Raw genomic sequence first — 27,420 nt, forward strand, 5'->3', positions numbered from 1 at the left:
AATCATAATATCAATATTCCATTCTTAATTCAACACTGAATCTGTTTAATCTAGATTTAAGTCAAATCAACGGCATAATGGCACAATCTCAGTATCCCCGTCAATACCAAATCAATAGACATCAATTACAAATCATAACTCATATCCGATACAATATGTAATTCATTCATAATCCAAATCTGTCCGATTTCAAATCAATATAATCAGAAAATCATAACAATTCCATAATTAGTCTGTTTTTCAATCTGACTTCGATTCTACGATGTTTAACATATCTAGAACACCATATATGAATCATATCAAATTCCTACAACATCATATTTTCAAATGATACCAAAACTCAATAAAACTTACGTCCAGTTGTAGCCTGCGTCGATAGGAATACAATACCGAAGTCGGATTCAAAATCTAACGGACGGATTTACCAAAACCAAACTTTTGGAATCAAGTTTGAAGCTTTTCTCGGGAGTCCTTCATTCTTCCTCTGAAATTCTCAAGGAATGAATTATATATATATATATATATACATCAACGGTGCATGATACACCACATGTCGATTATCCCTTTTGCATGCCTCGCGCATATGCGCGTCTTAGCCTCGCGCATATGCGCGAGACCTACTGTTGCAACATGTGACTTCCTCGGCAGCTCGCGCATATGCGCGTGCAACCTCCGCGCATGTGCGCGACATGTTCTGGAAATCAATTTTTGGCTACTGGACATCTCGCGTGTGGGGACCCGGGCTCTAACTCGATTCTTTTTTTGGGATTAGTTGGATCTTTGCTAGAAAATGTGGGTCAAATTTTTGCTTTTAACATTAATTCAAATGTATATAAACAGGCACAAGGTCTTTATTTATTTTATCTTTACAAACATAATATACATGTCTTTTCCAGTACATTTTCAACAAACCAGTATTCAAATACAGTACATGACAAAAGTACAAACTACTATTACATCTGCTATGCCCGTGATCACCACGCTATATCCATCTCTCATCTCTGTTGCGACCCAGATCCTGCCCTACCTGTTGTTATGCACACATACAGACACAACAACAGCCGGAAACTCCGGTGAGAATAAATCTCAGTATAAAACATGTGTAAATGCATGTCATGTAGTTTCATACAAATCATAACACATAATCAGTAATTATGACACATTAGTGAATACAGATAAAAGAATCTGACTCTTACTCTTTAACTCGACTCGTATCTAAGTCTAGGGATCCCGGTGTGAATAAGATGTAATAGGTCTCCCACCTACTCTCCCAATCGTGGTGACGTTACATCTTATTCCTAAACTTCGGCCTGGTCTGTATCGAAATCTACAATCGGAGTGAATCTGATTCGAAGCATCGATATCACCGAACTTTTAGAAAATTGGCGTATCTACCAATGACACTCCTATCTCAGTACATATATATAAATCAATATAAAGTACAAACAGAACAAGTATGTGATTTTGTTGGGAAACTCAAATTGAATCTCATTTGAGTTGTGTCTTCCCCAAACAAACATTGAATTATACCTTCTTGTCGTTCGTAGAAGTCGAAGTCTCGTATTCTTGATATCGAATCTGTCAAACCAAATCTGAAATGACATATATACAATGCACCATATCAACTTCTAACTCAAAAAGATACAAATACGGAGCAATATTCAATCTCGGTACATTTCGACGGCATAACGGCGTAGTTTCTCGATACCGGTCAACTCAAACTTCAATAATCAGTAACCATAACTCATAATCCTCATCATAAACACATGGTAGTACTCAAAATCTGCATAACTTAACACTAAACATGCTGGAAACAGTAACAATAGCATACAATGTCCGTTCTTCGATCCGGTTGTGAATATACGTTGCTTAAAATCTCAAGAACATATTATGGAGCTCAATTCATCATTCTCCCAACACATATATATCAAAACATGTTGAATGTGAACAATACTTACATCCTCTTGTAGCCCTTGATGTAAGGAGCACAAATCTATGTTTGGATTGCTAGATGTTGCACAAGCTCAATTATAGAATGGAAGGTACCATGCCTTTGCTCTGAAATCTCTCTCTCGGTTTTCTTGCTGCAATCTGGAGGAATGAAAGAGACAACATATATATATTGCATGGCCAAGAACACATGGCTCATTCTTTAGATTACACGTCTCGCGCATATGCATGACATCACCCGCACATATGCGCGAGACCTACTGGTCTCGGCAATGTCAATCTTAACTCCTCGCGCATATGCGCCAAAGATTCTGGACGTGTCGCGCATATGCGCGTATCTACTCGCACATGTGCGCCAATGTTTCTGGAAATGTCGCGCATATGCGCCGGACTGGTGGCGCATATGTGCCGAGCTCATCTCACACCAAAAATTGCATCTACTTTTCCGTCTCTTCCGGTCCGATACAATGCGTCTACAATCCCCTTAATTATCAACAAAACAAGTTTGTTGTGGGGACCCGGGCTCTAACTCCATTCTTTTCGGGATTAATTGGATCTTTATTCAAAATTTGGGTCAAATTTTTGCTTTTTAACATTCATTCAAAAGTAAATACTAAGCATAATATCTTTCTTTATTTAATTACAACACATATAATATCCATGTCATGTTCTACTACAAACACATCACTAGTGTTTAATACAAACCATAAACTACAAGTAGTACAAATCTAGTACAACATCACTAGTGATCTTTTGCGCCCGTAGTCACCACGCTATCTTGATCTCATCTCTGACGTGACCCAGATCCTGCCCCACCTGTTGTTATGCACACATACAGACATAACTACAGCCGGAAACTCCGGTGAGAACAAATCCCAGTATAAAACATGTATACATGCTGATGCAAAATCATAAATCATGCATGAAAGCAATAACCATGGCTCCATAGTCTATGAAACCGATCTATCTAAACATGCAATTCAAATCAAATCATGTCTTGACTCGAATCGACTCTACTCTAGGGATCCCGTTGTGAATAAGACGTCACTGTCTGTCACCTACCCTCCCAATCGGGGTAACTGTACGTCTTATTTCTAGACTTCGGTCATGTCTGTATGGAATGTCTACAATCGGAGCGAATCTGATCCGAAGCGTCGATACCACCGAACATCTAGTTTAGCAAGTCTGCCAATGACTCTCCTATCTCAAAGGCTTGAATGTAAATCTATAAATAAGACATCATCATATCAAGAGATTAGAATATAAGTCCATAAACAAATCAAAATCATATCAAAAGATAGACAACAATTCTAGTATGTGATTTGGTTGGGAAACTCAAATTGAATCTCATTTGAGTTGTGTCTTCCCCAAACAAAACATGAATTATACCTTTCGTCGTACAATCTGTTGTAGTCGAAGTCTCGAAGACGAATCTGTCAATATCAAATCTGGAATGAAAATGTTGATACATATTCTATCAATCTCTAATCTCAATCAACACATATCCAATTCAATACTTGACCTCGGTACCATTTGACGGCATAACAACGTAATTTCTCGATACCGGTCAATCCATCTCTCAACATATATCACCAATTCATAATCCTCAACTCATAATCACCATCATAAGCACATGATAGTACTCAAAATCTGCATATTTAACTCTAAATATGCTGGAAAATCATAACAATTGCATATGACATCCGATAATCGATCCGTTTACGAATATATAGTCACTAACTTCACAAGAACACATAATCTAGTGTAATTCACAATTTCCCCAACATCAATATATCAAATCATGCAGGAAATGAATGAAACTTACATCCCCTTAAAGCCTTTGATGAGAGGAGTTCAAAATCGAAATCGGATAAACGTTTGGATGTGAAATTCTTGTACAAACTAGCTTTAAAAGAAGAGAACTTTCCCTTTCCTTGAACTTTTCCCTTTCTCTCGGTGGTCTCAGCTGTGCTAGGAGAGAAATGAAGACACACACTATATATATCTTGCATGTTGTGGGGCAAGTGTCATATTTTTCAAGTAACACGCATGATCGCGGGTGCGGTAGTTCATGAACCGCGGGTGCGCTCAAGCTTCGGCGGTCCATCCACTTTCCAAAATCGACGACCGCGGGTGCGCTACATATAAAACCGCGGGTGCGGTGACATCAGCGCAGGTGCGGTTACGTTTGAACCGCGGGTGCGATGTCATTTCTGTAAATACTTTCCAACTCTCTGTCCATCAACCGCGGGTGCACTCTTTCTTGGACCGCGGGTGCGATGACCCTACTGTAAAAATGGCTAACTTTCTGTCCATGCACCGCGGGTGCGGTGCTTCTCTAGGCGCGGGTGCGGTCCCTTTCTTCAAGCAACACTTCATCTTTTCATTTTATCCACATACAATCTAGGGCATGACATTTCTCCCCCTCTTAGATATTAGTTCATCCTCGAACGTGAAATCAATTAATCAAAGTATGTAAAAACAGCAGTAAAATCAAAAGCTGAATAAATACTCACATCATGAGAATAACTCGGGATATCTCTGTCTCATATCTGCTTCTGTCTCCCAAGTCGCTTCCTCGGTGCCATGACGACTCCACTGGACTTTCACTAGTGGAATAGTCTTTGTTCTGAGCTGTTTCTCTTTCCGATCAAGAATCTGTATCGGTTGTTCAATATAACTCAACGTTTGATCCAGCTCAGCTTCGTCAGGCCGAATGACATGAGAATAATCTGGCATGTATCTACGCAGCATCGATACATGAAAAACGTCATGTATCCCGGATAGAGAAGGAGGAAGAGCTAGTCAATATGCTAGATCGCCAATCTTCTCAAGAATCTCGTATGGACCGATGTATTTAGGAGACAATTTCCCACGCTTGCCAAATCTGACAATGCCTCTGAAGGGAGAAATCTTCAAAGACACTCTGTCTCCTTGTTCAAATACAAGCGGTCTACGTCTGATATTGGCATATTTGGCTTGCCTATCCTGTGCTGTTTTCATTCTTTTCTGAATGATCTTCACCTTCTCAGTCATTTCCCGAATCATATCAGGCCCAAGTTCTGGTACTTCAGATATATCATCCCAGTACAACGGAGATCTGCACTTCTTGCCATACAATGCCTCAAACAGTGCCATCTCAATACTCGTTTGATAGCTGTTGTTGTACGAGAATTCACACAACGGTAGTGAATCTTGCCAACTAGTGCCAAAGTCTAGCATTACAGCTCTCAACATGTCCTCTAAAGTCTGGATAGTCCGCTCTGACTGTCCGTCTGTCTGGGGATGATAAGCAGTGCTCAGGTGCAATGTCGTACCTAAAGCCTGCTGCAGACTGTGCCAAAAGTGAGAAGTGAATCGTGGATCACGATATGATACGATAGACTTCGGCACACCATGTAATCTAACTACCTCTCTGACATATATCTCAGCCATCTGATCATGTCTGTAAGTCGTTCTGTACGGAATAAAACACACTGATTTGGTTAATCTGTCTATCACAACCCAAATCGCATCACAACCCCGGGATGATCGAGGTAACTTCGTCATGAAATCCATGGAAATGTGATCCCATTTCCATTCAGGAATAGACAAACTCTGAAGTAAACCTCCGGGCTTCTTTCTTTCGGCCTTCACCTGTTGGAAATTTAAGCACTTAGACACATATTCGGCAATATCTGATTTTATCTGTTTCCACCAGAACTGTGTCTTCAAGTCGTTGTACATCTTTCTGCCACCAGGGTGAATGCTGAATCGACTACAGTGCGCTGCTGACAATATTTGTTGTTTCAACTTTGAAGAATCTGGCACTACAATACGGTTATTCACATACAGGACAAAATCATGTACCTGATATTAAGACTGATGTCCTGATCTGACCATCTGAATTGACTGCTGTATATTCTGATCTGTTCTTTGGGCTTCTTTGATTTTCATCATCAAATCTGGCTCAACTTGAATCGTGGCAAGTCTTAATGGTCTATTATCTGTGTCAAATGCTAAACCAGACAAACAACAATCTTAAACTAAATTCGAAACACCTATCGTCGATAAGGATAGGGCACAAACCTTTCGACTCAAGGCATCTGCTGCTGCATTTGACTTCCCTGGATAGTACTTGATCTCGCAATCAAAATCTTTCAGTAGATCAAGCCATCTACGCTGCCTCATGTTCAACTCTGACTGAGAAAACAGATACTTCAGGCTTTTATGGTCAGAGTAAATCTCAAATTTCTCACCATAAAGATAGTGACTCCAGATCTTCAAGGCAAATACGATAGCCGCCAATTCAAGATCATGAATGGGGTATCGAATCTCGTGTGGCTTCAGCTGTCTAGAGACATATGCGATCACAAGACCCCGCTGCATAAGAACACATCCCAGCCCTCTGTGAGATGCATCACAATATACAACGAAATCGCCAGTACCTGAAGGAATCATCAAGAAAGGTGCACTGGTCAGCCTCTTCTTCAACTCTAGGAAGCTAGACTCACAATCCTTAGACCACACAAACGGCGCATTTTTCTGTGTCAACTGGGTAATCGGCTTCGCAATACTGGAGAAATCTTTGATGAATCGTCTATAGTACCCTGCTAGACCCATGAAACTACATATCTCAGGCACCGAAGTGGGTCTCGGCCAACTGATCACAGCTTCCACTTTACTCGGATCCACAGAAATACCATCTCCAGATATGATATGACCCAAGAAGACAACCTGTCTCAGCCAAAACTCACACTTTGTGTCAGTTTAGCATACAATCTTTCATTTCTCAATGTTTGCAACACAATTCTCAAATGATTGGCATGCTCATTCAAATTCTTTGAATACACCAAAATATCATCGATAAAAACAATCACAAACTCATCTAAATATCTCTGAAAGACACGGTTCATCAGTCCCATAAACACCGCTGGAGCATTCGTTAAACCAAAAGGCATGACAATAAATTCGTAATGTCCATACCTGGTTCGGAATGCTGTCTTTGGTATATCAATATCTCGTACTCGCAGCTGGTGATATCCAGATCTCAGATCGATCTTGGAATAGATAGATGATCCCTGCAACTGATCAAATAAGTCGTCGATACGAGGCAAAGGATATTTGTTCTTTATCGTTGCCTTGTTCAGTTGCCTGTAATCTATACACAATCTCATAGAACCGTCTTTCTTTCGCACAAATAGCACTGGAACACCCCAAGGAGATACACTAGGTCTGATATATCCCTTGGCTAGAAGATCTTCTAATTGTGCTTTCAATTCTTTCAATTCTATTGGCGCCATCCTATATGGAGCTCTCGAAATAGGAGCGGTACCTGAAATAAGATCAATGCTAAAATCTACCTCTCGGACTGGAGGTAACCCCGGGATCTCATCTGGAATTACATCTGCAAACTCCCGTACAACTGGCAAATCTGCTAATGCCGGGCTCGATTTCAGTAAATCTACTGATTAAATAAGGAACCCTTCTGCTCCTTGTTGCAACAATCTACTCATAGTCAGAGCAGATACTAAGGGAATCCGAGATCTGGAACCCTTACCATAGAATTTCCACTCCTCTGTCATTTCAGGTCTGAATCTGACAATCTTGTGAAAACAGTCTACGGTGGCTCTGTACTTAGTCAACATGTCAATCCCGACAATACAATCAAAATCAGATAAACCAAGTACAACACATTCTAAATCGATCTCATGCCCTTCAAACTGTAGTAAGCAATGTCTAACTGAAGTCACAGATATCAGACCACTTCCCAACGGAGAAGAAATAGACACTACAGTAGACAATGACTCTACAGGCAATGCATGTGTCAATGCAAAACGTTCTGATATGAATGTATGTGATGCATCTGTATCTATCAATACATATGCAGGATAACCGCAAAGAAAACAGTTACCTGCAATCACATCGTCTGGTGCATCTTGGGCTTGCTCTTCCGTCAATGCAAACACCTGAGCTTGTTGTCTGGGAGGTTGGCTCACTGTCTGGCCATCTCTAGCTCTAGGTTGGGACTGTGTAGGCGGCGACTGGAAGGAATGAACAGACAAGGCTTGCCTTTCGGGCTAAGTCACTGATGCTGATGACCCTGCACTCTGAAATATCTGTGCACCTCTTTGGGGACAGACTCTGGCGAAATGTTCCTGTTGCTTACATATGTTACATCTGCCCATCACTCCCTGACACTGCTCTGTGGCATGTCGGCCTCCACAAGTAGTACAATATACACCTGTCACATCTGTACTCTGGCCAGGACCTCTCTGTCTTGACCCACTGGAGCTCAATGAACTGCTCCCTGCTCTCTTGAACTGCTTACCCTTAGCTTTCAAAGAATCTTTCTTCCCACTACTACTGATTCCACTATCAAATCGAGGAGGAGGTGGTGGAAACTGTGTGGCGAGCGGTGGCGGTCTCTGACCTTGAACACTATAGGAAGCTCCTCGCTGCCTCATCAAGACAGCCTCTGCTCCCTTCGCTCGATTCAGCGCCTCAGAAAAAGTGTTGGGTCGCCCCGTATTCACCAAGGTGAAGATATATGGATTCAAACTATTTATGAATTGATCGGCGACCGCCTCGTCATTCCCTGCTACATGAGGTGAAAATCAAAGCAAGGACGAGAATTTGGAAACATACTCCTCTATGTTCCATTACCCCTGTCTCAAGTTGGCGAACTCTGCTCCTTTGTCTATTCGGTATGACACTGGAAAGAAACGTTGATAAAATTCATCTTTAAAGACTTTCCAAGTAATATCAATACCTCGATGTTCTAAGGCTCGTTTCGCCGTTAGCCACCAACTCTTGGCCACTTCTTGCAATTGATGCCCAATCAGCTTCACCCTACGTTCATCTGTATAGGCAAGTGATTCAAATAACATCTCTATATCATCCAACCAGCTTTCGCAATCCGCTGCATTCTCAGTGCCTTTCAAAGTCGGGGGTCGGAATGACTGAAACCGCTTCAACAGAGTCTCCATCGGGGTGGCGGTAACATCCATCTGAGTACCTGATGTACTACCTTGTTCTAGCACTTGACCTCCAGCTGGTTGTGATATTCTTCTAGGCGGCATAATCTGATTATCAAACAGATTAGTACAAAGTCTATACAATCTATCTCAGCCCTCCTCTGATCATATACCTCTGATCCAGAATCGGTTCTGATTAAGTCTTTACAAGTATATGCTGTAAATCAACTCAGATACAATACAACATATAATAGGGAAAGCATTAAATCATGCTAGCACATCAAAAGCAAGGAAGAAGACTCGATCTACCCCGCTCATTCTATTCTATCTCAGTCTACCGAACCTACAGCTCTGATACCACCTGTTGTGGGGACCCGGGCTCTAACTCCATTCTTTTCGGGATTAATTGGATCTTTATTCAAAATGTGGGTCAAATTTTCGCTTTTTAACATTCATTCAAAAGTAAATACTAAGCATAATATCTTTCTTTATTTAATTACAACACATATAATATCCATGTCATGTTCTACTACAAACACATCACTAGTGTTTAATACAAACCATAAACTACAAGTAGTACAAATCTAGTACAACATCACTAGTGATCTTCTGCGCCCGTAGTCACCACGCTATCTTGATCTCATCTCTGACGTGACCCAGATCCTGCCCCACCTGTTGTTATGCACACATACAGACATAACAACAGCCGGAAACGCCGGTGAGAACAAATCCCAGTATAAAACATGTATACATGCTGATGCAAAATCATAAATCATGCATGAAAGCAATAACCATGGCTCCATAGTCTATGAAACCGATCTATCTAAACATGCAATTCAAATCAAATCATGTCTTGACTCGAATCGACTCTACTCTAGGGATCCCGTTGTGAATAAGACGTCACTGTCTGTCACCTACCCTCCCAATCGGGGTAACTGTACGTCTTATTTCTAGACTTCGGTCATGTCTGTATGGAATGTCTACAATCGGAGCGAATCTGATCCGAAGCGTCGATACCACCGAACATCTAGTTTAGCAAGTCTGCCAATGACTCTCCTATCTCAAAGGCTTGAATGTAAATCTATAAATAAGACATCATCATATCAAGAGATTAGAATATAAGTCCATAAACAAATCAAAATCATATCAAAAGATAGATAACAATTCTAGTATGTGATTTGGTTGGGAAACTCAAATTGAATCTCATTTGAGTTGTGTCTTCCCCAAACAAAACATGAATTATACCTTTCGTCGTACAATCTGTTGTAGTCGAAGTCTCGAAGACGAATCTGTCAATATCAAATCTGAAATGAAAATGTTGATACATATTCTATCAATCTCTAATCTCAATCAACACATATTCAATTCAATACTTGACCTCGGTACCATTTGACGGCATAACAACGTAATTTCTCGATACCGGTCAATCCATCTCTCAACATATATCACCAATTCATAATCCTCAACTAATAATCATCATCATAAGCACATGATAGTACTCAAAATCTGCATATTTAACTCTAAATATGCTGGAAAATCATAACAATAGCATATGAAATCCGATAATCGATCCGTTTACGAATATATAGTCACTAACTTCACAAGAACACATAATCTAGTGTAATTCACAATTTCCCCAACATCAATATTTCAAATCATGCAGGAAATGAATGAAACTTACATCCCCTTAAAGCCTTTGATGAGAGGAGTTCAAAACCGAAATCGGATTAACGTTTGGATGTGAAATTCTTGTACAAACTAGCTTTAAAAGAAGAGAACTTTCCCTTTCCTTGAACTTTTCCCTTTCTCTCGGTGGTCTCAGCTGTGCTAGGAGAGAAATGAAGACACACACTATATATATCTTGCATGTTGAGGGGCAAGTGTCATATTTTTCAAGTAACACGCATGATCGCGGGTGCGGTAGTTCATGAACCGCGGGTGCGCTCAAGCTTCGGCGGTCCATCCACTTTCCAAAATCGACGACCGCGGGTGCGCTACATATAAAACCGCGGGTGCGGTGACATCAACGCGGGTGCGGTTACGTTTGAACCGCAGGTGCGGTGTCATTTCTGTAAATACTTTCCAACTCTCTGTCCATCAACCGCGGGTGCACTCTTTCTTGGACCGCGGGTGCGGTGACCCTACTGTAAAAATGGCTAACTTTCTGTCCATGCACCGCGGGTGCGGTGCTTCTCTAGGCGCGGGTGCGGTCCCTTTCTTCAAGCAACACTTAATCTTTTCATTTTATCCACATACAATCTAGGGCATTACAGATTATGATAATCCAATTCTCGGGCCTTACATTTCTCCCCCTCTAAGAAATGATTTCGTCCTCGAAATCGACTTCAATCAATCGAAGTATATACAAGATGCAATATAATCAAAACTGAATAAATACTCACGTCATAGAAATAGTTCGAGATATCTCTGCTTCATATCTGCTTCTGTCTCCCAAGTCGCTTCCTTGATGCCATGACGACTCCACTGGACTTTCACAAGTGGAATAGTCTTCGTTCTGAGCTGCTTCTCTTTCCGATCAAGAATCTGTATCGGTTGCTCAACATAATTCAAAGTCTGATCAAGCTCGGCTTCGTCAGGCTGAATGATATGAGAAATATCTGGCATATATCTACGCAACATCGATACATAAAAAACGTCATGTATCCCAGATAAAGAAGGAGGAAGAGCCAGTCGATATGCTCGATCGCCAATCTTCTCAAGAATCTCGTAAGGACCGATGTATCTAGGAGACAACTTTCCACGGTTGCCAAATCTGACAATGCCTCTGAAAGGAGAAATCTTCAAAAACACTCTGTCTCCTTGTTCAAATACTAACGGTCTATGTCTGATATTGGCATACTTGGCTTGTATATCCTGTGCCGTCTTCATTCTCTTCTGGATTATCTTTACCTTCTCAGTCATTTCACGAATCATATCAGGCCCAAGTTCTGGTACCTCAGATATATCATCCCAGTACAACAGAGATCTGCACTTCTTGCCATACAAGGCTTCAAACGGAGCCATCTCAATGCTCGTCTGATAGCTGTTGTTGTACGAGAATTCACAAAGTGGCAGTGAATCTTGCCAACTAGTGCCGAAATCTAGAACTACAGCTCTCAACATGTCCTCTAAAGTCTGGATAGTCCGCTCTGACTGTCCATCTGTTTGGGGATGATAGGCAGTACTCAGGTGCAATGTCGTACCTAAAGCCTGCTGCAAACTGTGCCAAAAGTGTGAAGTGAATCGTGGATCACGATCCGATACGATAGACTTCGGCACACCATGCAATCTGACTACTTCTCTGACATACAACTCGGCCATCTGATCGTGTCGATATGTCATTCTGTATGGAATAAAACAAGCTGATTTGGTCAATCTGTCAATAATGACCCAAATCGCATCGCAGCCCCAGGATGATCGAGGTAACTTTGTCACGAAATCCATGGAAATGTGATCCCATTTCCACTCAGGAATAGACAGACTCTGAAGTAGACCTCCGGGCTTCTTTCTCTCGGCCTTCACCTGTTGGCAATTCAAGCACTTAGACACAAATTCGGCAATATCTGACTACATCTGTTTCCAGCAGAACTGTGTCTTCAAGTCATTGTACATCTTCCTGCCACCAGGATGAATACTAAACCGACTACAGTGCGCTTCTGACAAAATCTGTTGTTTCAATTCTGGAACATCTGGCACTACAATACGGTTATTCACATACAGAACAAAATCATGTACCTGATACTCAGACTGATGTCCTGATCTTACCATATCAATCGACTTTTGCACATCCTGATCAGTTTTTTGGGTTTCCTTAATTCTCATAATCAAATCTGGCTCAACTTGAATCGTAGCAAGTTTCAATGGTCTACTATCTGTGTCAAATGCTAAACCAGACAAACAACAATCTTCAACTAAATTCGAAACACCTATCGTCGATAAGGATAGAGCACATACCTTTCGACTCAAGGCATCCGCTGCTACATTTGACTTCCCTGGATAGTATTTGATCTCGCAATCAAAATCTTTCAACAAATCGAGCCATCTACGCTGTCTCATGTTCAACTCTGACTGAGAAAACAAATATTTTAGGCTCTTGTGATCAGAGTAGATCTCAAATTTCTCGCCATAAAGATAGTGACGCCAAATCTTCAATGCAAAAACAATAGCCGCCAATTCAAGATCATGAATTGGGTATCGAATCTCGTGTGGCTTCAGTTGTCTTGAGGCATACGCAATCACATGACCTTGCTGCATAAGAACACATCCTAGCCCTCTGTGAGATGCATCACAATATACAACGAAATCGCTAGTACCTGAAGGAATAATCAAGACAGGTGCACTGGTCAGCCTCTTCTTCAACTCTAGAAAGCTAGACTCACACTCCTCAGACCATACAAACGGAGCATTCTTCTGTGTCAACTGGGTAATCGGCTTTGCAATGCTGGAGAAATCTTTGATGAATCGTCGATAGTACCCTGCCAGACCCATGAAACTGCGTATCTCAGGCACAGAAGTCGGTCTCGGCCAACTGATCACAGCTTCAACTTTACTCGGATCCACAGAAATACCGTCTCCAGATATGATATGACCCAAGAAGACAACCTGTCTCAGCCAAAACTCACACTTTGACAGTTTAGCAAATAATCTTTCATTTCTCAATGTTTGCAACACAATTCTCAAATGATTGGCATGTTCATTCAGATTCTTAGAATAAACCAAGATATCATCAATAAAAACAATCACAAACTCATCCAAATACCTCTGAAAGACACGGTTAATCAATCTCATAAACACCGCTGGAGCATTCGTTAAACCAAAAGGCATGACAACAAACTCATAATGTCCATACCTGGTTCGGAATGCTGTCTTCGGTATGTCAACATCTCTAACTCTCAGTTGGTGATTTCCCGATCGCAAATCAATCTTGGAATAGACAGATGATCCCTGTAACTGATCAAATAAATCATCAATACGCGGCAATGGATATTTATTCTTCACCGTTGCTTTATTCAGTTGCCGGTAATCGATGCACAATCTCATCGAACCGTCTTTCTTTCGAACAAATAATACCAGAGCGCCCCAAGGAGATACATTGGTCTGATATATCCCTTGGCTAGAAGATCTTCTAACTGTGCTTTCAATTCTTTCAACTCTATCGGCGCCATCCTATACGGAGCTCGAGATATAGAAACGGTACCTGGAATAAGATCAATACTGAAATCTACCTCTCGGGCTGGGGGTAACCCTGGGATCTCATCTGGAAATACATCTGCAAACTCCCGTACTATTGGCAAATCTGCCAATGCCAGGCTCAATTTTTGTAGGTCTACAGAATAAATAAGGAACCCCTCTTGTAGAACCCGTAAGTCAGTAGACGTATAAGCCGTGCATAATTCTAGATTTTTAAATTTAATTGACTTCATTGCATGATTATTTTAAATGCATTTATTTGAAGTTAATTATTTCATTATTTCAGTTCAGTAGATTGATTTTTAGCATTTCAGTATTTTCAGTGAGGCCGGACCGGAGTTGGAGTTTTGAGATAGAATTTAAGATTTCGAGAAATATTTCCAGAAGTTAATTTAGCTAGCAACCAAGTTCATTTAAGTTAGAAAGGGAGGTTTGAGGATTTAATTTAATTATTTGAGGTGATTAAGAAATGAACTCATTTAAGTTATTAAATTAAGGGGTTAGCTCACTAAATTATTTAAAGGATTAGTAAGGCTTTCAAGGATTATTAGTTGACTAGATAATCAACATTCCCCTTTATTTTATTATGCATTTTTCGGCCACCCTTAGTGCTAGAAGATTCATTTTCCAACTCATCAACTTTGACCAATTCTTTGCATGTAATTAGTAGGATAATTCTAGGATTTTTGGGAGCACAATTTAATTAATTAATGGACATATCCTAGACTATAAAATAAGCAAAATTTCGGCCACTACCTCCTAGAAGCATCCACCAACTCATTTGATATCAATTCAAAATTTAAAATTCAAAGGGGAGTGGACTTGGTCTTGATTCTTCCTTATATTGTGCACCCTTCTCCTCACCCCTCATAACCATTTTTCCCCCCCTCTCCTTTTCGAAAATTCAGAGTGAATCCACACTCATTTTCAGTAGAAAAATCGTGAGGTACCTAGCCAAAAAGAAGAGAGAAAAATCGAGAGCAAGGTAAGGTAGAAAAGAGAAGCGCTCCACCTCCTCCGTGCCGCGTCGTCGTCGTTTCGTTCGTTTTCTTTCGAAACGAAACCAGGCATGTCTAGATTTCTTTCAAACCTCAATCAAGTCATATTATCATTTATTTTTCAGTACATGATCATGTTTATTCAAGTAAAAATCGAGATCCAAGTCAAAACATTTTGAAACCACACATGCAGAATTTTCGATTTCCTTGGCAAGCTTCACGATTTCTTTTGGTTTGTGAGTTTCAGGTATTGGATCGACTCCAGGCTCCCAAGGCGGCTTGTATACATGTAGTAGGATGCATTAGGACCATGTTGGTCCATTCAAACCAGCCCCATGCTTGCTGGAAATTCAGAATGACAGCAAGTCCCCATAGGTGCAGAAATGTTGTTCGAAAAATTCAGTTTGTTGTCATGGAGGAAGGATCTGATCTTGGCTGCCCCAAGGGCCTATAGCCATGGTTGGATCACTTCCCTATCATGTCTAAGACGTGACTAAGTTGCTCTTTTGGTGGCTTGGTCCATGGTTCATCGGTTTTTAATAAAAACATCACAACAGCCCCTATACCCCTTCGGCTACTTCGGTTGGACAGCTTTTGGTTTCGGTTTGTGTTTGCTTGGTGTGGATCTTGGTTGGCCTATGGCCCTTAGCCACGGTTCATATCATGCTCCTAGATGTCTAGATCGTGCCATGGTCAATCAAATTGCCGTTGGAACGACACGAGACATCGATCATAGCATAAACACTACACACGCATGCACGTTGCTTTCGGTTGGACCCTTCGGTTGAGTTATGGTGTGATGCGGATTGTGGCTGGCCTAGGGCCCTTAGCCATGGTTCAAATCATTCCTTGGGATGTTGGTAAGAGTCTCTGGTCGGTGGTTCACTCCCCTAATGGCCGATAGTCTCGAAACCAACGCAAGTCTTGTAGTTGCGCAGCTGCTGGAAATTACAGCAAGTTGCTGTGTCGTTTAGAAGGCTCGTTTGAGTCCTTGGTTGGCTTTTAGCCCATGGCCTTGGACTGGACAGTGCCTCATTGAGTTAGGAAGGTCATGTTTTTGACCGTTCGTCATTTGGATCATTTTTGAGGTCGTACGAGAATTTACGGTGCAATGTGCCAAATTGACTCTCGAAAGAGCGTTTCGTGTTTTGGCCTCCATTTCACCTAGATTTCGACCCTCTCATTTTAGGAGCATTATTTTATGATTTTTCAGCGTATTTTAATCATGACTATACGTCGGTTCATTGTCGGTTCAAGTTGGCTCGGAGTCATGATTAAATGCGAAGTCATTAGGCGTCATAGTCGCATCTTTTGAACGTAAATTGCATAGTTGGTCAAGTTTAAGCTATTGCATATTTTTCATGGCACAGTTAGGTTGCAGCGAGCCTGGGAACGATCCAATCCAATCCAGTTGGTAAAATTACAGGAATTTTCATTATGCCAGTTAATTATTTTACGTGCATTAAATAGAAAATGATTATTTTTGAGATTTATGCGATATGGCTTGTGGTTCATTCACTATGTGGGAGTGTTATTTTTACGGTCGCCAGTGACCGATCAGTTCAGTATGGTACCACCCGGTCGCCAGTGACCGGCCAGCTCAGTTCAGTTTCAGCCTCCCCGGTAGCCAGTTACCGATCACTTCAGCTTAGTGCAGTGGCCACAGGCGTAAAACATAATCTCAACAGAAAATTTTACCAGATATTTCAGTACAGGCTCCAAGGAGCAAATATTTTTACAGTGATTTCCAGTTCAGTTATGCACGTATTATAATTGCTCAGTACAGATTATTTTCAGTATGCCTCAGGACAGGATATTTTATCACATGCATATTTTAAATTCAGATTTTTACTCGTTACCTGCGATTTATGCATGCTGAGTCTTTAGGCTCACTAGACTTGATTGTTGTAGGTACTGATGAGGCCAGGGCCGAGGGCGGGGACCAGTGAGCCAGCTTGGGTCGGCAGTAGTGGCACCCGAGGACCTCAGAGCAGCAGTTGTTATTTTCTTCGCAAACAATTTTTATCAGTTGTTGGATATTTTTAAATCGTTGTTGTTGGCAAAACTTTGATTTTCTTCCGCTGCAATATTTTGAAATATTGAACTTGATTCACCAGTGATTTTATGAATGAGGCCATTTAAGTTCTTTTAAAAAGAAAATTTTTAATTTTCCGCAAATTTTCAAGAAAGGAGTTTTAGGCCCTTCACAGTTGGTATCAGAGCGGTGGTTCTGTATAGGGTTTCACTACTACTGACCGCGAGAAGCTCACGAAGCCACGCCTTTGGTCTGTAAGTTTTTCAGTTCAGCATTTTGTTTAGTATTTCAGTTAAAGCATGAATTATTTTGTCAGCATGCTTCCAGATTTTCAGTACTTCAATGTTCATTTAAAAATAAAGTATGGAATTATGCATGTTAGTTACGTATGGGTTATGTTGGAACAGTATGCCCCCTAGACGCATTTTAGAGCGCAACAGAGAGGAGGAGCCTCGCCGAGAAGACAGGGAGGAGCGTAGACCAGAGGGAGACCTACCACCTCCTCCACCGCCCCCACCGGACATGAGTGCCCAGATGTTAGCTGGGATGGCACAGTTCTTCGCACAGTTTGCGGGGGGCAATGCCGCAGCCGTAGCCGCAGCCGCAGCCAGGCCGACAGGGCCCGAGGCTGTGTATGAGCGATTCATGAAGATGCGCCCGAAGGAATTCTCTGGGGCATCTGACCCCATGGTTGCCGAGGGATGGATCAAATCCCTCGAGGTTATCTTCGATTTTATGGAGCTGGGGGACGCAGATCGAGTCCGATGTGCCACCTACTTGTTCAATGGAGACGCCCGCTTATGGTGGGAAGGAGCTTCGGTAGCCCTGACATTGGCTACACTTTCTTGGACCCGCTTTACGGAGGTTTTCTACTCCAAGTATTTTGCTGAGGAGGTTCGCACCAAGCTGACCACCGAGTTCATGAGTCTGAGACAGGGGGATATGTCGGTTACGGAGTTTATCCGTAAGTTCGAGAGGGGCTGTCACTTTGTGCCCCTGATAGCGAATGTTGCCAGAGCCAAGCTGATGCACTTCCTGGTGGGCTTACGGCCGATCTTGCGCCGGGATGTTAGGGTATCTGACCCTGCTACTTATGAGATTGCCGTCTCCAAGGCCTTAGCCGCAGAGCAGGATCTGCGGGATATCGAGAGGGATCGCCAGGGCAAGCGCCCAGTCCAGGCACCGCACCGCCCTCCTCCTCATCAGCATCAGCAGCAGAATAAGAGGCCTTTTCATGGACCGCCCAGGAACCGAGGCCAGCAGCAGCAGCAGCAGCAGCGGGGACGCCCAGCCCCGAGGACTCAGGAGCACCCAGTTTGTCCCAGGTGCTCACGTCGCCATCCTGGAGCATGTATGGCTGGCTCAGGAAAGTGTTTTAAGTGTGGCAGTCCAGACCACATGTTGCTGCAGTGTCCTCAGAGGAATCTGCCTACCCAAGGCAGGGTTTTGCTCTCCATGCTGCGGAAACCAACCCGGAGACTATGTTGTTGACAGGTACCTTTAAACTTTAAGCTATTATTTGAATTTCCGTGTTTTGGGAATCGGGATTTAGATTTTGAACTTAGAACTGTTATAGGATTGCATGCTCTACTCAGATTTATTTCAGAGGAAATTAAGCTAGAGGAACCTTGACCTTTGCATGTCTATAAGTTTAGATCTTGTAGTGGGATTCAACTTAGAACTCCGCTCTTTCAGGGAGAATTTTTATATCTGGTTCCGCTACCAAGGCCTTGATAGATTCAGGGGCCACTCACTCGTTTATTTCGGAGGTCTTTGCTAACTTCCTCAAGATCCAGACCATTGAGCTAGATACAGCCTTTTCAGTAGTGTTGCCGTCAGGCGAGGAGATGGCAGCTACCAATGTTATCCGAGATATAGACCTTGAGCTGCACGGTAATCTTGTTTATGCGGATCTGATCGTGCTACCGATGCCGGAATTTGACATCATCCTAGGGATGGACTGGCTATTGAGGAACAGAGTGTTGATAGACTTCCAGCGGAGATCCGTTCTTGTCCGACCGCCTGGAATGGAGCAGTTCTTATTTGAGCCGGACAGGTACTTTTCTTTACCGCGCATTATTCCATATGTTCAGGCTAGGAAGCTCATGCATAGAGGGTGTCGGGCATTTCTAGCAACCTTTTTATCTGTCCCCGAGGAACCCAGCCAGTCAGCCTCAGATGTTCCGATAGTTAGAGATTTCTTAGACGTTTTTCCCGAAGACGTCTCTGGTATGCCACCAGAGAGAGAGGTGGAGTTTTCCATTGAGCTTATGCCAGGTACGGCTCCGATATCCAAAGCGCCGTACCCACTAGCACCGACAGAGATGGCAGAGCTTAAGAAGCAGATCCAGGAACTTCTCGACAAGGAGTTCATTCGCCCGAGCTTTTCTCCATGGGGCGCGCCGGTCTTATTCGTGAAAAAGAAGGATGGCTCGATGAGGCTTTGCATCGACTACCGGGAGTTGAACAGGGTTACAGTGAAGAATAAATACCCACTGCCAAGGATTGAGGATCTGTTTGACCAGTTACAGGGAGCTTCGATTTTCTCCAAGATAGATCTGCGTTCTGGTTATCACCAGTTGAGGGTGAGAGGTGCTGATGTTTCGAAGACAGCTTTCAGGACTCGTTATGGTCACTACGAGTTCCTTGTGATGCCGTTCGGTCTGACGAATGCGCCAGCGATCTTCATGGATCTCATGAATCGCGTATTTCAGCCGTACCTCGACCAGTTTGTGATAGTGTTCATAGATGACATTCTCGTCTACTCCAAGAATCGGGAGGAGCACAGCAGGCATCTGACCACAGTGTTGCAGACATTGCAGAAGCACAAATTATTCGCAAAGTTCAGTAAGTGCGAATTCTGGTTAGAGAAGGTGGCGTTCTTGGGCCACATTGTTTCTAGCAGTGGCATTGAGGTAGACCCGGCGAAAGTTGCAGCAGTCAGAGATTGGGTTGTGCCTCAGAATGCATCCGAGATTCGCAGTTTCCTTGGGCTAGCAGGATATTACAGAAAATTCATCCAGGGATTCTCCTCTATCGCCGTTCCACTCACAGCACTGACAAAGAAAAATGTGAAGTTTGTGTGGAGCGAGGAGTGTCAGAAGAGCTTCGATACTTTGAAGCAAGCTCTTATCTCAGCACCCGTTTTGGCTGTACCGTCAGGATCCGGCGAGTTTGTCCTTTATACCGATGCTTCGAAGCTTGGTTTAGGTGCAGTTTTGATGCAGCATGGGAGAGTGATAGCGTATGCTTCTCGACAGCTGAAAATCCACGAGAAGAATTACCCTACCCATGATTTGGAGTTAGCGGCCGTAGTTTTTGCTTTGAAGATTTGGAGGCACTATCTGTATGGGGAGAAGTGTCAGATCTTTACCGACCATAAGAGCCTCAAGTATTTCTTTACGCAGAAGGAGCTGAACATGCGTCAGAGGCGTTGGTTGGAGCTTGTGAAAGACTACGATTGTGACATTAGCTACCACCCAGGTAAAGCTAATGTAGTTGCGGATGCTTTGAGCAGGAAAGTCGCAGTGATGGCTCATTTGACGATGCAGAAACCTCTTCAGATTGAGATGCAGAGGTTTGATCTTGAGACTTATCCTCGAGGTAGAGTTCCTCGTTTATCTACCTTGACTATCCAGTCCTCTCTTATTGACCGTATTCGCAGCGGTCAGGCAGCAGATGAGCAGTTGGCACAGTGGAAGAAGAGAGATGAAGCCAAGGGCAGTGTTTTGTATTCAGTCAGCGACGGTATTGTGAGATACCGAGATAGGATATGGGTTCCTAGCAGTGATTCTATCCGAGCAGACATCTTATCAGAGGCCCACACGTCCCCGTACTCCATTCACCCTGGGAGTACGAAGATGTACAAAGATCTGCAGCAATTGTATTGGTGGCCAGGGATGAAGAAGGACATCAGGGGTTTTGTATCCGAGTGCCTGACTTGCCAGTTAGTGAAGGCCGAGCATCAGAGACCAGTAGGTTTGCTCAAGCCTCTTCCTATTCCCGAGTGGAAGTGGGAGAACATTACCATGGACTTTGAGACCGGATTGCCGAGGTCAGCCAGAGGATCGAATGCTATCTGGGTGATTGTAGATCGTCTTACCAAATCAGCGCACTTCTTGCCTATTAAGACGACTTTCACCATGGTTCAGTATGCAGAGCTGTATATCCGAGAGATAGTCCGACTCCATGGTATTCCAGTTTCTATCGTATCCGACAGAGATCCCAGATTCACTTCCTCGTTTTGGAAGAGTTTGCATTCGACTATGGGTACGAAGTTGCTGTTTAGCACAGCTTTCCATCCGCAGACAGATGGACAGTCGGAGCGAGTTATTCAGATCTTAGAGGATCTTCTCCGTGCTTGCGTCATTGATTTCTCTGGGAGTTGGGAGTCGAACTTACCATTGGTAGAGTTCACCTATAACAACAGTTTCCAGTCGTCTATAGGTATGGCTCCGTATGAAGCGCTGTATGGCCGCAAGTGTAGATCTCCTGTTCATTGGGATGAAGTAGGAGAGAGAGCAGAGTTGGGTCCAGAGATTGTTCAGCAGGCAGCAGAGGTAGTAGTCAAGATTCGTGATAGAATGAGGACTGCTCAGAGTCGACAGAAGAGTTATGCCGATCAGCGGAGGAGAGAGTTAGAGTTTGCAGTGGGCGATCATGTCTTCGTGAAAGTGGCACCTATGAAGGGTGTCATGAGATTTGGCAAGAAAGGGAAGCTCAGTCCGAGATACATTAGACCGTTTGAGATCCTTGACAGAGTTGGGACGCTAGCGTATCGTGTGGCTCTTCCGCCGAATCTGGCCGGAGTACACAATGTCTTTCACGTCTCCATGGTGAGGAAGTATATGGCAAATCCTTCGCATGTGCTGAATTTCGAGCCGTTGCAGCTTACTCCGAACTTATCTTATGAGGAGAGACCCGTGCAGATCCTAGACAGACATGAGAAGAAACTTCGGAACAAGTTGGTTAAGCGAGTCAAAGTCAAATGGCTCAACCATTCAGAGGAGGAAGCTACGTGGGAGTCTGAGCCGGAGATGAGAAGTCGATACCCTGAGTTATTCGGTGAGTTCAAATTTCGAGGACGAAATTTATTTAAGGGGGGAAGGATTGTAGAACCCGTAAGTCAGTAGACGTATAAGCCGTGCATAATTCTAGATTTTTAAATTTAATTGACTTCATTGCATGATTATTTTAAATGCATTTATTTGAAGTTAATTATTTCATTATTTCAGTTCAGTAGATTGATTTTTAGCATTTCAGTATTTTCAGTGAGGCCGGACCGGAGTTGGAGTTTTGAGATAGAATTTAAGATTTCGAGAAATATTTCCAGAAGTTAATTTAGCTAGCAACCAAGTTCATTTAAGTTAGAAAGGGAGGTTTGAGGATTTAATTTAATTATTTGAGGTGATTAAGAAATGAACTCATTTAAGTTATTAAATTAAGGGGTTAGCTCACTAAATTATTTAAAGGATTAGTAAGGCTTTCAAGGATTATTAGTTGACTAGATAATCAACATTCCCCTTTATTTTATTATGCATTTTTCGGCCACCCTTAGTGCTAGAAGATTCATTTTCCAACTCATCAACTTTGACCAATTCTTTGCATGTAATTAGTAGGATAATTCTAGGATTTTTGGGAGCACAATTTAATTAATTAATGGACATATCCTAGACTATAAAATAAGCAAAATTTCGGCCACTACCTCCTAGAAGCATCCACCAACTCATTTGATATCAATTCAAAATTTAAAATTCAAAGGGGAGTGGACTTGGTCTTGATTCTTCCTTATATTGTGCACCCTTCTCCTCACCCCTCATAACCATTTTTCCCCCCCTCTCCTTTTCGAAAATTCAGAGTGAATCCACACTCATTTTCAGTAGAAAAATCGTGAGGTACCTAGCCAAAAAGAAGAGAGAAAAATCGAGAGCAAGGTAAGGTAGAAAAGAGAAGCGCTCCACCTCCTCCGTGCCGCGTCGTCGTCGTTTCGTTCGTTTTCTTTCGAAACGAAACCAGGCATGTCTAGATTTCTTTCAAACCTCAATCAAGTCATATTATCATTTATTTTTCAGTACATGATCATGTTTATTCAAGTAAAAATCGAGATCCAAGTCAAAACATTTTGAAACCACACATGCAGAATTTTCGATTTCCTTGGCAAGCTTCACGATTTCTTTTGGTTTGTGAGTTTCAGGTATTGGATCGACTCCAGGCTCCCAAGGCGGCTTGTATACATGTAGTAGGATGCATTAGGACCATGTTGGTCCATTCAAACCAGCCCCATGCTTGCTGGAAATTCAGAATGACAGCAAGTCCCCATAGGTGCAGAAATGTTGTTCGAAAAATTCAGTTTGTTGTCATGGAGGAAGGATCTGATCTTGGCTGCCCCAAGGGCCTATAGCCATGGTTGGATCACTTCCCTATCATGTCTAAGACGTGACTAAGTTGCTCTTTTGGTGGCTTGGTCCATGGTTCATCGGTTTTTAATAAAAACATCACAACAGCCCCTATACCCCTTCGGCTACTTCGGTTGGACAGCTTTTGGTTTCGGTTTGTGTTTGCTTGGTGTGGATCTTGGTTGGCCTATGGCCCTTAGCCACGGTTCATATCATGCTCCTAGATGTCTAGATCGTGCCATGGTCAATCAAATTGCCGTTGGAACGACACGAGACATCGATCATAGCATAAACACTACACACGCATGCACGTTGCTTTCGGTTGGACCCTTCGGTTGAGTTATGGTGTGATGCGGATTGTGGCTGGCCTAGGGCCCTTAGCCATGGTTCAAATCATTCCTTGGGATGTTGGTAAGAGTCTCTGGTCGGTGGTTCACTCCCCTAATGGCCGATAGTCTCGAAACCAACGCAAGTCTTGTAGTTGCGCAGCTGCTGGAAATTACAGCAAGTTGCTGTGTCGTTTAGAAGGCTCGTTTGAGTCCTTGGTTGGCTTTTAGCCCATGGCCTTGGACTGGACAGTGCCTCATTGAGTTAGGAAGGTCATGTTTTTGACCGTTCATCATTTGGATCATTTTTGAGGTCGTACGAGAATTTACGGTGCAATGTGCCAAATTGACTCTCGAAAGAGCGTTTCGTGTTTTGGCCTCCATTTCACCTAGATTTCGACCCTCTCATTTTAGGAGCATTATTTTATGATTTTTCAGCGTATTTTAATCATGACTATACGTCGGTTCATTGTCGGTTCAAGTTGGCTCGGAGTCATGATTAAATGCGAAGTCATTAGGCGTCATAGTCGCATCTTTTGAACGTAAATTGCATAGTTGGTCAAGTTTAAGCTATTGCATATTTTTCATGGCACAGTTAGGTTGCAGCGAGCCTGGGAACGATCCAATCCAATCCAGTTGGTAAAATTACAGGAATTTTCATTATGCCAGTTAATTATTTTACGTGCATTAAATAGAAAATGATTATTTTTGAGATTTATGCGATATGGCTTGTGGTTCATTCACTATGTGGGAGTGTTATTTTTACGGTCGCCAGTGACCGATCAGTTCAGTATGGTACCACCCGGTCGCCAGTGACCGGCCAGCTCAGTTCAGTTTCAGCCTCCCCGGTAGCCAGTTACCGATCACTTCAGCTTAGTGCAGTGGCCACAGGCGTAAAACATAATCTCAACAGAAAATTTTACCAGATATTTCAGTACAGGCTCCAAGGAGCAAATATTTTTACAGTGATTTCCAGTTCAGTTATGCACGTATTATAATTGCTCAGTACAGATTATTTTCAGTATGCCTCAGGACAGGATATTTTATCACATGCATATTTTAAATTCAGATTTTTACTCGTTACCTGCGATTTATGCATGCTGAGTCTTTAGGCTCACTAGACTTGATTGTTGTAGGTACTGATGAGGCCAGGGCCGAGGGCGGGGACCAGTGAGCCAGCTTGGGTCGGCAGTAGTGGCACCCGAGGACCTCAGAGCAGCAGTTGTTATTTTCTTCGCAAACAATTTTTATCAGTTGTTGGATATTTTTAAATCGTTGTTGTTGGCAAAACTTTGATTTTCTTCCGCTGCAATATTTTGAAATATTGAACTTGATTCACCAGTGATTTTATGAATGAGGCCATTTAAGTTCTTTTAAAAAGAAAATTTTTAATTTTCCGCAAATTTTCAAGAAAGGAGTTTTAGGCCCTTCACACCTCTGCTCCTTTCTGCAGCAATCTACTCATAGTCAGAGCAGACACTAAGGGAATCCGAGATCTGGAACCCTTACCGTAGAATTTCCATTCTTCTGTCATTTCAGGTCTGAATCTGACAATCTTATGAAAATAGTCTACGGTGGCTCTGTACTTGGTTAACATGTCAATCCCGACAATACACTCAAAATCAGATAAGCCAAGTACAACACAGTCTAAATCAATCTCATGTCCCTCAAACTGTAGTATACACTGTCTAACTGAAGTCACAGATATCAAACCACTTCCCAATGGAGAAGAAATAGATACTACAGTAGACAATGACTCGACAGGCAATGCATGTGTAAATGCAAAACGTTCTGATATGAATGTATGTGATGCACCTGTATCTATCAACACATATGCAGGATAACCGCAAAGAAAACAGTTACTTGCAATCACATCGTCTGGTGCATCTTGGGCTTGCTCCTCCCTCAATGCAAACACCTGAGCCTGTTGTCTGGGAGGTTGGCTCACCGCCTGGCCACCTCTAGCTCTAGGCTGGGACTGTGTATGAGTGGGCTGGAAGGAATGGACAGATGAAGCTTGCCTCTCAGGCTGAGTCACTGATGCAGATGACCCTGCACCTTGGAATTTCTGTGCACCTCTCTGTGGACAGACTTTGGCGAAATGTCCCTATTGCCTACATATGTTGCATCTGCCCATCACTCTCTGACACTGCTCTGTGGCATGTCGGCCTCCGCAAGAACTAAAATACACAGCTGAAAAATCCGTACTCTGTCCAGGACCTCTCTGTCGTGACCCGCTGGAGCTCGACGAACTGCTCCCTGATCTCTTGAACTGCTTGCCTTTAGCTTTCAAAGAATCTTTCTTACTACTACTACTGCTTCTACTATCAAATCGAGGAGGAGGTGGTGGAAACTGTGCGGCGGGCTGTGGCTGTCTCTGACTCTGAGCACTATAGGAAGCTCCTCGTTGCCTGATCAAGCCAGCCTCTGCTCCTTTTGCTCTGTTCAGTGCATCAGAATAGGTATTGGGTCGTTCCGTGTTCACCAAAGTAAAAATATCAGGGTTTAAGCCATTGATGAATTGATCGGCGACCGCTTCATCATTTCCTGCCACGTGTGGCGCAAATCAAAGTAAGGAAGAAAACTTGGCAACATACTCTTCTATGTTCCACTGCCCCTGTCTCAAGTTGGCAAATTCGGATCCTTTGTCTTTTCGATAGGATACTGGAAAGAAACGTTGATAAAATTCATCCTTGAATACCTTCCAAGTAATGTCGATACCTCTATGCTCCAAGGCTCGTTTCGTTGTAAGCCACCAATTCTTTGCCACTTCCTGCAACTGATGCCCAACCAACTTCACTCTCCGTTCATCTGTATAGGCAAGAGATTCAAACAGCATCTCTATATCGTCTAGCCAGCTCTTACAATCCACTGCAGTCTCCGGGCCCTTCAAGGTAGGTGGATGGAATGACTGAAACCTCTTTAATAACGTCTCCATAGGTGTAGCTGTCACATCCATCTGAGTACCTGACGTACTACCCTGTTCTGGCACTTGACCTGCAGCTGGTTGTGGTATTCTTCTAGGTGGCATATCTGATTATCAAAAGATTAGTACACAATCTATACAATCTGTCTCAGCCCTCCTCTGATCATATACCTCTGATCCAGAATCGGTTCTGATTCAATCTTTACAAGCACATGCTGTAAATCAATTCAGATAACAATACAACATGTAATAGGGAAAGCAATAAATCATGCTAGCACATCAAAAGCAAGGAAGAAGACTCGATCTACCCCGCCCATTCTATTCTATCTCAGTCTACATAACCTACTGCTCTGATACCACCTGTTGTGGGGACCCGGGCTCTAACTCGATTCTTTTTTTGGGATTAGTTGGATCTTTGCTAGAAAATGTGGGTCAAATTTTTGCTTTTAACATTAATTCAAATGTATATAAACAGGCACAAGGTCTTTATTTATTTTATCTTTACAAACATAATATACATGTCTTGTCCAGTACATTTTCAACAAACCAGTATTCAAATACAGTATATGACAAAAGTACAAACTACTAGTACATCTGCTATGCCCGTGATCACCACACTATATCCATCTCTCGTCTCTGTTGCG

The sequence above is a fragment of the Primulina tabacum genome, chromosome 17, assembly GCF_025594145.1.
Source record: "Primulina tabacum isolate GXHZ01 chromosome 17, ASM2559414v2, whole genome shotgun sequence".
NCBI lineage: Eukaryota > Viridiplantae > Streptophyta > Magnoliopsida > Lamiales > Gesneriaceae > Primulina > Primulina tabacum.